The 13,380-nt window shown below is 39.8% G+C and overlaps 1 protein-coding gene across 1 annotated transcript in view; it reads right to left on the bottom strand.

Moving 5' to 3' along the window:
• Positions 1–7,450, bottom strand: part of LOC118405952 (oxysterol-binding protein-related protein 6-like) — a 66,738-nt gene extending 59,288 nt beyond the window's left edge. Inside the window, exon 1 of the mRNA XM_035805805.1 lies at positions 7,353–7,450. The gene's annotated coding sequence lies outside the window, so the exon portion shown is untranslated. The remainder of the gene's footprint in view (positions 1–7,352) is intronic.
• Positions 7,451–13,380: the final 5,930 nt, after the last annotated feature.

Below are 13,380 nucleotides of genomic sequence, written 5' to 3'. Positions count from 1 at the left end.
TGAATGTAACCTTCAGCCTTTTGAAATAACACTGACTCTTACAGACAATATACTGTAATTCACTTTATCTTCACGGTACAAAACTTTCACGGTCTGAGAAAATTGAACTTGTTCTCGGAACTAAATGTTCACTGTCGAGGCAAGTGCGCATGAAAAAAGTCTGTGAATTATTTTTTATCGGTAATGATAAGTTCACGTTACAGTCGTCACCGTGAAAACCGTGAACATAACATTACGGTGAAAAAATCAGGAATTACAGTATATACTACAGTTTCTGGTTTGACACGTTGAGTATATGTTATGATTTAGTAACATATTAATCATATTTTGTTACCATTCTCATCTGAAGTTCCCTATCCCTTAACCTAGCCATTTAAACCTGAGCCTTTTGAAATATCAGACTCTTACCGATAATCTACACTTAAGTTTCTGGTTTGACAAGTTGAGTATATGTACTGATTTAGTAACAACTTACTAGTATCATAAATTTGATTTTGATACGTTTTCTGTTTGATGTTCCTTGCCTTTTGAAATAACAGGCTCCTACAGATAGTCTATAGACTCAAGTTTTTGGTGTGACACATTGAGTATGATTGCGTATAATCATGTACATGTGCACTTTAATGTCAACAGCTGCTCAGTGCAAAAGAGCCACTTAGTTACTAGTACTAGTGTAGAACAAATTATATATACAGGCACAAGAGCACCTTAAAACATCCACTTTTCCCCTGTACCCAGTACTATTACACTGTATACATGTAGAAATCATTTATTGGATCTCAAAACACTGCCTTGTTTCCAAGCAGCTAATTTCATTATTAGTATATTACCATGTCTTTCTAACCCAATGAGCCGTACATACAACATTATCTATTTGTGATAAGGCATTATCTTCTTGGGCCAGTGCATCATTTTGCGATTGATCACACTCATAAACAACTTTTAGTGAGAGGATACCGTACATTTTGAAATTTTTGCTGCAGTTTTTTTTTTGCCTTGCCGCCGAGGGCGGCGAGGCTTTACGCCAGGTTTCTTCCATGGTTCCATGGACGGACCTGTTAACCTTGCTCTTCCAAAGACCCTTTCAAAGGCCCTTCCAAATCGCCTTTCTCATGGACAAGTTTGACGGCTTAGACAGACAATGGTACATCCTCGTTGAATTTTAAACCGTCCATTTTACGTATTTGTTTCTGTTTGCGGTCGGTTCTAAAAGCATTTAATATTTGGTTACATTGAATGAATGAAGCGTTTGTATGGTAAAATTCCAAATTCATTTTGAGTGGCATAAAATCAAGTGCATTATCTCGCAAAAAAAATGCATTAGCTATTCATAGAGATGAAATTATTCCCGCATCAGGCTAATAAATTGTATGTGAATATATAAGTAGCCATGACGTCCTCAAAACGTTGGAGAGGCCTTCCGAGACCGCAGCAAAACGCTAACGTGAGTTTAGGAGAGCGCCAGCTCAAAACGTCACACGAGAAGTCGCAATAGATAATATTTAGGATCATTTTGTTATATTTCAAATATCAACCCTAGTCCTGCGGCAAGCAATAACTTTTTGCTTGCAATGCATATTCTATATGCGCCGCATTTAAGAACGCATGCCTAAGAAACTCCGGTGTGAGTCGAATCTTACATCAGGTTTGTGTTTTGTTGCCAATCAGAGCTTGTAACATGCCTTTCCCGACATTATTTTGCTGGGCTCTCGTCTCATTACAAACTTTTCACACAAATAACAGTTGATTAGACATTTTTCGGAAGATTAGACATTAGAATCTTTGAATCTTGGAATGAACGGACGTTATTCTAGTTATACCCTACATTTGGGTACCTGTTAATACAACCCCCGCATGGTGAGAGTTGGGCATGGCTTAGTGGTTAGTGCGTTGTCCCGCGAAAGTTTCAACCCCGGTTCGAATCCATGGACGGAAAGTTTTTTTTTTCAATTGTCCTTTTACCTTTTTTATAACATCCATTTGATGTAAGAATATTTTCGTCTTGCGACCAGAACCGTCAAAACCCACCTTTGGGACTTTTTGGTCTGCATTTACAAGAGTGCATGTTTAGGTAACAGTTACGTTTATTTTTTTTTCAGCCGACCTACTTTTTCCTGACGATATTCCTACCACGCGGCAAGGCACAGCTTTTTTAAAAAGATTTCTTGTTTTAGTTTTCTTTACGATCTTACTACTAGACACTATAATTATAATATGTCTTTCCAATTCATTACTACTGTGCTATAGAATTGTTCCCACTGACAGGTGAAAAGATTGTAAGAACCTCCTAAGTCCTATCAAAATAAATATAGTCCCAACAAAAACAATTCATTTACACAGTATCAAGATCGGGGTCAAAGTACTTTTTTAACTTATATGCAATATAGCAAGCTGTCAAATATTTCATCTGCAGTCTGTGAAATCTTGGGCCTATGGAAGCCTAAATATATCAAAGATGGCTATGAATAAGAGTCAGCAATTTGCTTAAAAGCCTTGCCTAAAGACAGTTAAGTAATATCAAACTGTATCGTGTTCTTAATTTGTATGGGAGGTTATGATGACAAGTTGAATTATAAATCTACCTCACTTATACTTTTTAGCCTGCAAAATGCAATTTTTAGCCTGCAATCTTCAAATTGCAGTGGGTACTGATATTTTGAACCCTACAAAAACAGGGCTCAAAATACTTGGTGCACAATGTTGGACCTTTGTGCACCAAAAATTGGAGCTATGCACCTAATCCTTGACTGTGCCCTGGTGCTTCCAGATATTTTACGCTATAGGGTAACTGTATTATTGTATACCAGAATATTATTGTATACCAGAATACAGAATATTAAGCATTAAGAAAAGCATCAAAAGCTATAAATTGCACTGTGCTCAGATTATGGAAATTAGCTACAGAGTTACAAATCCAAGATAAAGAGAGGTAGAAAGGTTTGTCATCATATTTTGCTGACATTTTACTTTATTTCATGTTGTGCAATTTTCTTCCGTGCGCCTTAATTTTTATGTTAAGTGCAAATATTGCCCAAAAATGAGTTTCAAGCCCTAGAATGTACTAGAATCAAGGACAGGGATACTGGGTACCAAGTCATCCATGCAAGCCAAGCATGAATGGGTGTGTAGTATATAGTACATAAAAGGTCTTCTTTATTCCTCTTGCAGTGTTTCGTGACTAACAACATTTTGCAGTGGCTTCATTCAACTTTGGCCAACGCCCTTGGTTTTCTGGAACTACAACATGTTTTTAGTGCCTTAGTGAAGATACTGTTGTGCAACCATTGCTAGAATGTTTCCATAAAAGTCCATGTAGTAATGAATGTAACTGTCGTGGCAGTCTCTTGGAAAATTTCAAAGAATAGTGTAAACTAGCTCTGGCGTCTTTTTACCTCTTTGATCGAGCACGAAGGTTCTAGCGAGTGCATTTTAGCGTAACAGGCCACAACACTATGATTTGTGGACCACCACTCTAATTTCCTAAATGATGGCCATTATGCTAATTTCCAACTACTGAACTAGCCTACGGTGTTACGTTGCTAGTGTTGATAAATGTTGATATGACCCTGACCTGACCAAACTGACCAAAACAAAAAAATCTTATTATTACAGGTACAGTCAAACCTGCCCAAGTCGACCACCCGGGGGACCGGGAAAAAACGGTCGATTTGGACAGGTGGTCGCTGAGAAGAGTATCAACTCAAAACATGCCCGGTGCAAAGTATAAATGGTTTCCGTTGTGTTTAATGGCAAATAGCAAGCACACTGCACGCACGCAAAGAAGCGAGGTCTTTAATGTCAAATACAACACGCACACTGTAAACTATAAATTTAACCCCAAGCTTTTATCGAGCTTTTATTCGATACAGTGTTCTAAAGCTCAATATTTTGATACTGTCTGTTACCATACAAGACTTTATGCGTTCTTGTGTTCTTGATCGCCTTATCTGAAATAACTACGGTGCACCTTTAGAATTCGATGCCCGATAGCGTACTTACCCACTGGTGAATGTACAGTACCGTTGAACAAAAGCTCTTTCTTAAAAGGTATGAGCTACACAGATCTTTCTTGAAAAAGTATGAGGCTATATACGTTTCAGCATTCGTTCACCTTATGATGATATAGATTTAAAGAAAAAAAAACTTCTGTAACAACTAAATTCGGATTTTCTTACAACGAAATTTCCTCCCATATTACAGTAGACTGCCCCATTGACCCACCCATTGACCGCCGCCATCTGTATTCTAAACATAACATCGTAATGACAGTCAAAATCCGACGCAAACTGGCCGATTTCGGCACAAAATCGCGCTAGTTATCATCAAAAATCGATGAAAACCTCAATTTCAAAAATGATGCGGTCGTTATGGGTCCCAATTTGGGCCGGTCGCGGTCGCGTTGGCCAGGTGGTCGTTGAGAAAAGGTTGCTTAATGCTTACGTCAATGGGAAAAAAATTCGGGACCGAGAAAAAGCGGTCGAAATGGCCAGGTGGTCGCTGAGAAGAGGTGGTCGCTCGGGCAGGTTTGACTGTACTATAAAATGAATTACCCTCATTAAACTGTGTAAGGGCCAAACCATCACACACACACACACATCACTCCTCTATTGGTCAATTTACGACCTTGCCATTACCATTACAGTAATACTGATACAAAATCTTGGCTTGAACCCTGTTCACACGCACAGTTCATACATTATAGTATACTGTAAATCTTAAAATGTTCACAGCAGTTTTTTTCATGGACAGTACAAATATGCATTTCCATTGTATTTATAATGTATCCAATACAGAACTCTTTCAACTGCAAACTAAAAACAGAAAAATCCTCCTTTTCTCCCCCTACTACAAAATTCAGTCCCAATTAAAATAAGCAAATTTACAGTACGATTCTGTCATCCCGACACTCAATAGCCACTTCATCTTAATCCTTTATTTTGTCAGTGTGAGCTGAAGATGAACCATGATTATCTGATTTCGACAGCACGGAACAAGTCATCAGAAACGTTATCCTATTTTCCAACACAGGAGTTAAGACTCCTAAACCTTTTACCTGAGTCCTCAAGATCTTGTCATCCTTCATTAATAACTGAGGACCCAGTTCAGGGTTCAAAATCCTTTTTTTCTGCATAACCTGCACCAGACAAATATTACCTGCACCACTCTGAATTTAGGAAGTATGGATCATACTAAAATTGTTCAGGAACCATTGCTATTTTTTTTCTTGTTGTAGACTTTATGGTGGTAACAGTCAATGCAGCTGGTAACAATCCATATACAGAGCTCTACATCATTCATAGGACATTTATGTGTAAAACCCAGCACATGGACCAGTCTAGGTTAGGTGCAGGTAGACACTAGAAATACCTGCACAGCTCCAATTTTACCTGCGCTAACCTACATATGTAGGTGGTATTTCGAACCCTGATGAAGCTACACAGATACTATCACTAGTACTAGAGGAGGTACAAATCTAAATCCCAGAAGCATTTGTTTGTCTGTTTGTATTGCATACCAGTAAACCAACTCATGGCGTAACACGCCAGGTTTGTACTGAAGAGTACTTCAAGCTGCACACCTGGACAGATTTATTTGATCCACTCACACCAGGTTGGACCCCTACTCTTTTCAATAAGTGTGGTAGGTTCTTAAACGTGCTTAAGGTGTGACTCTCCTCATACAGGGGATCTCTATTTAACGTCATATCCGATAGGTATCCCTAACCGTAGGTTAGCACTCATTTTCATCTGACTGAAGTCAGGAAATTCCTGTATTTTAGTGCCTTTTTTAGGGGAACAACGGAGCTCTGGATCCAACATCCTAACCGTTCTGCCAACAATAGGGCAACACAAGTGTGGTATGTAGGGCTGGGTATCGGTACAGCGTACCGGTACAAAACCGGTTTTTCTTATTGGACCGGTCCAGAAAAACCGGACCTGAAAAAATTAGGTGGACCGGATGTTGGACCGATTAGAAAATTAACATATTATTTTATCAGGCATTCACCCTTTTTGGCGCTTGCAGTTGGAAGAAAATGACAAGGGTGAAGTAGAGTAGAGTTTATAGTAATTTCTACCAAGGTTTACCGTCAACCGTACAGGTGCAGTTAGCGTTGTAGGATTTTAAAACGCCAGTGTAAGTCTAATACTCCACCAAACAGATTTCTTTGTAGTGAAATGGACAATTGGTATGAGTCATACTGAATCAGGTCCAGGTTCAGGTCCGGACCTGGACCTGATCCTTTGGACCTGAACCGGACCTGGACCTGAATTTTCTGTACCGGTACCCAGCCCTAGTGGTATGATTACAGATCAAAGGTAGTTGAATATATATTTCTTTAGGTAATAGGTCCACCTACTTGTAGCAGAGATTCCACATTCTTTAATACAAGTACATCATCATTAGTGTATTGTTGGACTATTGTTAGAATACACTGGGTGAATTACTATGTTCTGCAAAAAAAAAATTAAACTACCATTCACAGACATAATCTGATTTATACATTATAGATGAGCCTTAAAATAGCATTTAGAAAATTGCATAGGTATCACTGATGTCCATACCTAAGCAAGTACCGATCACCTGATCAATATTCCTTGTCAATAAATCAATACATTACTACAAATCAATACATTCCAAAGTGTTCTATGTACCAATCTTGGATTCCAATGTTCTTTCTTTCTGTTTTACTACAACAACTATGTGTTAGTACAGCCCCATACTGTAGTGTCAACATTTGCACATGATGACCAAGCGTGATAAAATTAAAACGTTTACCAAGATGACTATACAGAAGTAAAGGACACGTCAGATTATACAGGGATAACTAGATCTTGTTGAATCCATGCCGACTGCATTAGTTTTATTAGTTTTTCGTGTGTGAGTCACCACCAGGGCGCAGCTTGCGTTGTTTGAACCATGCGATGACCGGCAGGAGAGCCGCCTACGCCCGCCCACCCATCAAATGCCCTCCCGGTCAGCAAGAAAAGGGGGAGGGGGGCGGTGTGTCGTCTGCAACATTTTCTTCAGCTAGATTTTAACCTATTTTTACTCCAATCTGCAGACTACTACGAGGCACGTAGCAAATATGTGATTGCCTAACAGTAAAGATGCACAAAAAACGGCAAGAAATGTCGCAATTTTAGACCCGATTGTCCAGCGGACGGATCTTGCTAATGTAGCCAATATGACCATGAATTTTTGCACTGCACTGCGGAAAGTCAGCTGACTTGGTGGGCGCTAGGCGGATGAACGATTTGACCTCAAATGACACTACTTTTACCCGATGAGGTTACCAACGTTTTCAGAAGCCTACGTGGATTTAGATACATGATAAAATGGATGGAAAGTACCTTTTTAGGATCCAAAAGAGACGAGGAGAGTAAAGCCCAAAGGAGCCACCACTTTCAAAACTCCGCCATCTTGTCCTAGTGAGGACCCTGGGGACAAAGGTCAAGTGGATGATGGCGGGCCTCCATTGGTTAGCCAATTTGGCGGGAAATTTGAATGTAGTTGGGGTGGCTACGCCTACTTTTAGATGATATTGTTACAAATGAAAATCAATGAAAATCGAAACCAATAAACAGAAACACAAGCAGTATTTCATTCATTTTAACAAGTAATTTTCTTTTGTTCACAGCTTCAGCTAAATGCATATAGCGTAATTCCATATCAACCCATAATATTTCAATCAAGATGGTTATCTTTTTTTTGGACGAGAAGTTGCAAGACATATACTAACTAAAAATTCCTTTAAGAATTCTTTAAATGATTAAATCATTTTTGATAACATTTTCAAAAAAATCGATGCATGCGTGGATGCTACCCCGAAAATTGAGCCAGTGTTGCCTCTAATACAGTACTTGTAGCTGAAATGACCTTGGTAACGTCCATTGATATGAGGGTAGACGCATGTTTATTGATATTTTGGTCACTCCATACTTTTTACATTATGTGCGTGTCCTATAGTCTTTTTTTTCCGTCCTAAGCCAATTCGACAACCCTTTCACAACTCATCTGCATACTTAACATTGGCCCACAGTTATGCGGTATCTGCAAGATAAAAATTACCCTGTAACGCTTAGCCCTATTAAGGACAATATGGTGCATTGGCATCAGAGACAATAGAAAGTTGTTCCACCACATTCTCATAGAGTCACACGTCGACGCCTGTGACATTTTCGTACGCCTGTAGTCTGGAAAGCAACAAACCATGCAGCTACTGGTAAGTTTAGATTTTTATAGTTTTTCTGGTTTTTGTTTTATTAACAACAATGTTTAGTTGCAGGATTTATTGATTATACGTAGAATGTGAAATAAGTGCCTGCTGCAACATTTTGCATGATAAGTCTCTTCAGAAGTTTGGACCCTATTTCAAGACATCCAAGGTCACAATTTCTTCAAACCCGTCTGGAATTTAAGATACGTTTCAGAATGTAGAAATTTTTTCATATACAGTATAACAACACACTTGATACGCTGATATATGGGTCTGCAACAGCGTATTACAAATCATGAGAACAGATGAGTCTTTTAAAAGAACGGAATTCTTTTATTGGATTTACAGGTGTGGTGTGTTACCGCCCTTCTGTTTGGGGCCGTCACTCCCGAAAAGCAGCAAAAAAGTCTACTTGAAGTACTGAAGAAGGACGCTAGGGAATTGGCCGAGTTGGTCAAATATCAAGGTAGAAATTTTTCGTATAGTCCGAACATTGTCATATAAGTAATGGATCTAGTTGCCATTTCGGGACAGACTTAACGCTATGTATTGTGTAATTTGGAACTGAAGCTTAAAACATTTTGAATTTCAAAGTCTCCATTCACATTGGCATTTGTAACTGATTTTCGCGCCAGATTTTTACATTTCAAGTGTTGGTAAACAACGCGAAAGCCAGCCGCGGCCAACTTGCACTTATTTCTGGTGGGCTACAAAAACTTAAATCAGCCACAGAACGTTTACAAGAGATTTCCCGAATCGACTGTTGCGTATAATGCTTGGCTTTGGCTTTAGTTGTCAAATGAAACTCAGACCTGAAAAGGGCCAAAGAATCGAGAAATTACAGCAGATGTTGGTGCCAGAACGCCAGACTTTAATAAGAGTTGACCCCAGGGTCGGGGTTACCATGATTCCCCCTAACCCCAACCCCCGCGGGTATAGCAGACACACTTTTCAGACGACAGCATGTGCAGTTCGACTGGTCTGTCGTGTGTCTCTTATTCAGATGACCTTCAAACTTATCTTTTATGTTTGCTTATCAAAGAAGAGTCAAAGGACAGAAGTGGCAAGAAGACAACTAGATCTATTAAAGTCGAATAGTCTACAGTCTCTACACCGGTGTACATTCTGCCGGAACTTGGCGGAAGAACTGTTAGTGGGTATGAGTACAGGAATATAACAATTCATAAACAAAAACCCATTGTTTATTTTAGGAAATACAGTGAAGGAGGGAACACAGGAAGATGAGGTAAGCCTCAATACGGGTCCGAGTACGCATATGCAGCGACGGGAATTCTGGGTAATATGTCAAAAGTGAAGGCCCCAGACTTGTAAACAATACTCGTTTGAACCATTGTCTCGATTTGCCTAACAATGTCCAGACGTATTTTGTTTATGTCTCAGGGCCTTTACCTTTTACCTATCTCCCACAATTCGTGTCGCTGCACATGCGTACTAGAAACATGAATGTTCTTATTAACTTATACAGGTATCGCCACAAAGTTTAAACTATCGAGCATTTAAACTTGTAACGTTACGTTACATCTAATTCTCTACGATATAACTATACGTGCATATGTTTACATTGCGGTTGACGCTGCATGTTTCATTATGTCATCATAAGTTAAAGAACGTTAACGCCTTTAACATGAACTCTAATAATTCAACCAGATGCCATAATATATAACTCACATGAGAAAAAACACATAACGCTAGTTCACCTTAATCTGTTGGGTAATCTAGATTCGTTGTTTAAAAAACAACTGGGTATTTAGAGATTTCATGTCAACAGCGTGGGTTTCAAATGTCAACATTTTCAAGATATTTAGATATGAAACTACACCTCAATCGACTTAACGATCCCCAAATACCCTATTTTTATATACAACGGATATAGGTTACTCTACGGATAAAGGTGAACTAACGTTAAATCTATAGCGATTTAATAGATGTATCAATGCAGCATCAGTAACACAGCGGCGTTTACTTATCTCGCAGAATCTCGCGATGGTTGAACAGTTAGACAAGGCTGAGAAGACCAAACGCCGTAAGTCAACGTATTTGTGACAAAAGCACCATATGGATTCAAATAGCAAATTCATGTACACATATAGTCGAAGGGCCAAGCATCGAATATTCGGTTCTACTTCCGGGGTTTTACAAAACGGCTCAGATCATATAGAACGCGTTGTTCTCTGAAGACACGGCGCACGTCGGGGCACAGCTTGAGGCCGTTGCATGGATGTAAACAACTGTCTGTGGTGCAACAAAGAGACCTTAGACTTGTATAATGTTTATACTTTTTCATATCTACAGGATTTTTCCAGCACAACTATGTACACATTTTGCGCGTTACAAAATGACATCTGGCACTATGGCTTTTGAAACTTTAGCAATTTTTGTCCAGTCTACTTGTCCTTGTCTGTTTTACAATTCACCTAGATCCGATTATCTAATGCCACAGTGTGATAGTCCATTTCATTGCCTTTACAATGATACCAAAGTTCCCTGGTTAATTTCAGGAGCAACGAGTTTACACCAGAAAACCTGCGACAACACGTTGGGCAACCTCGTTCCACGGTAGAACGTACGGGGCGCAGCGTCTTCAACAGAGTGAACATTTTTATATGCCAGTACTATGCTAGTAACCAATAGCGTCGACAATAAATTATACATCAAATGAAAGCTAAGGTTTCCGTGAACCAACACAGAAATTTCAAGAGGGATAGAGAACTCGTCATGACTGTAACGCCGTTACAAAGTTCTACAGCTACACGATGAGATACTACGCTCCGCGGTAGAACGCACGAGGAGCCGCGTACTTTATAACGGAGTGAAAATCTTCTATTTGGGTGCTGCGCTATCAACCAATCAAGTCGACAAAATGCTATACAGTCAAACCTGGTCTACCGACCACCTGTGCATAACGACCCACTGTCCACTACGACCGCCCAAAAGCGGTCCCTTGAATTTTCCCATAGACGTAAGCATTAACATTTCTGTATATGACGACCACTGTCCATCGCGACCACGACCACCACTAAAGGCGACCGCACGTTACCTAAACACTGCCAAAACGACCGCGGCATGTGATTTTGTCACGCTACTTTAATGTTCACGGCGAAAAATGAGCGTAATTGCCACAAATTATTTACCGCTATGGCCCCTCGAGCCCTCCCATAATTTCTCATTATCACTCTACAAATTTTCGGTGGCTTCGTGATGAGAATCTGCTAAAATGCCATTATATCCAGGGAGCAGACATGAAAGCGTTTTGTTTCACCAGGCTTTTCGAAGATAAACTAAAAAAAACGCATTTTCTGTCATAATAAAACATCTGACTCGCTGTTCTTCCCGAGAAATACGTATTTTGCACAGCGCGGTTCTGAATCGCGGCGTCTGCAGGTCGGAAATACGCACCTCTGATTGGTTGAAACCACACAAACAACAACAACTGCATGTATAATGTAGGGAAATCCCCGGTGATCTCGCGCTCTGATTGGTTGGAGCGGTGCATCATGGGAAGTTTGCTGCCAGCTCGACGCCATCTTGTTTCAAAGACTTACGTTTTAAAACGCAAAAGAACGCTATTTTCCACGATTACGTAGCACCATCCTAGTTAAAAATGCATAATCCAAAGAACTTTCCGTGGAAACATGTGTATATGTGAATTTATGGTGTCTCTAGCGTAATTTTGGGTTCCGATGCAGCCGTAAAGTGTGCTGAAAGTTAGCGTGGGTTTCCAAACCCGAAAATAATGTCGCATTTTTCACGTCACACAAAAACAAAACTTCCGCAAAGAAGGAGCCTGCAACATTTTCTGATCATAGCGATTACGTTTTGGGTAAAAATGTTCGTCGATGTGCACGATGTGCCGGCGTGCAGCCGCGTGATACCTCAGTTACAGAATATTTGTTGTCACATAATTTAGGGCCGCGGTATGAGAAAAAATAATTTATGCACGGCACGGCACGCTGCAAAAAGCCGGACGAATTACCACCGTTTTTCTTTTTCAAATCATTCTTATAATATATCTATTATAAATATCATTACAAATATAATACTTTTTAATACTTAGAATAACATAAGTATACGTAATTTTAGCATTATATAACATCGTGTTATCTTTCATGCATAAATCATCGATGTTCTGACTTGTCAGTTTCTTTACTGCCGCCACGTTGTTTTCTATATAAAGACCACCTATGTAAGAAGACCACTTTTGCTGGGTCCCTTGAGTGGTCTTCATATACAGGTTTGACTGTACATCAAATGAAAGGAAAGGTTTCTAGAAATCATTACACACATTTTCAAGAATTTTCATGAACTCTACGTGCTTACAACACCGTGACAAATTTGACCGTCTAGTTCCGTGATTGTATGCAGAGCGACCGCGTTCCGAGTTAGAACACGCTAGGTGCCGCGTCTGTATAACGAGGTGACAATTTTCAGCGTTGTACCATTGTGCAACAAACCATTTAAAGAGACATATAGATGTTTATCAAGTGAAAGCTAAGTTTTTGCAGAATCATCATATCAACTTTAAGACGGATGGAGAATTTTAGGAAGCACGGGACTTATGTTAATCTTTGTCACGGGATCGTAAGCTCCTAAAATTCTCCATCCGTTCATGCAGGTAAGTTACTATCGAGAGCTGACCGCATGCAGTTTCATTTTCCTTCCGCGAGAGAAAATAGTCCGCTCTTCAACTCCTAGCGCAACTCATACTTTCGCCAAATGATGGACTAATTAGCCTTCTCGAGCGAAGTATTGTTATCCCCATTTTCACTAGCGTTATGTGTGTCGTTTGTCTGTCTGTCTCACTCAACAAGATAACTCAAGAACGGCTAGGTGGATTGATTTCATATTTGGTGTGTTGGTAGGGTGTGATGAAAGCTGGAAATGATTAGATTTTGGGCCCCTTAACGGTTTTCCTTGGAATTGCAGCGCAACTTCCGGTTTTGCTACTTCGTGTTCTGAATGATTATGGTCGTGATATTTGGGTGTTAGATAGCTCTTGTGCTCAGGAAGAACCGACATAAGTTGGACCCCCTAGCAGCTCGTTTGGGGATAGCAGGGGCATTTTTTGCCAAAAACTTCTATCTGAAGTGGATAACTCAAGAAGGGAACAATGGACTTTCATGATTTCTGCCTCTAATGTTAGT

This window comes from Branchiostoma floridae, chromosome 18 (genome assembly GCF_000003815.2).
Source record: "Branchiostoma floridae strain S238N-H82 chromosome 18, Bfl_VNyyK, whole genome shotgun sequence".
Taxonomy (NCBI): Eukaryota; Metazoa; Chordata; class Leptocardii; order Amphioxiformes; family Branchiostomatidae; genus Branchiostoma; species Branchiostoma floridae.
Note: the sequence above shows the minus strand (reverse complement) of the source record. Positions and strands in the feature narration are given on the sequence as shown.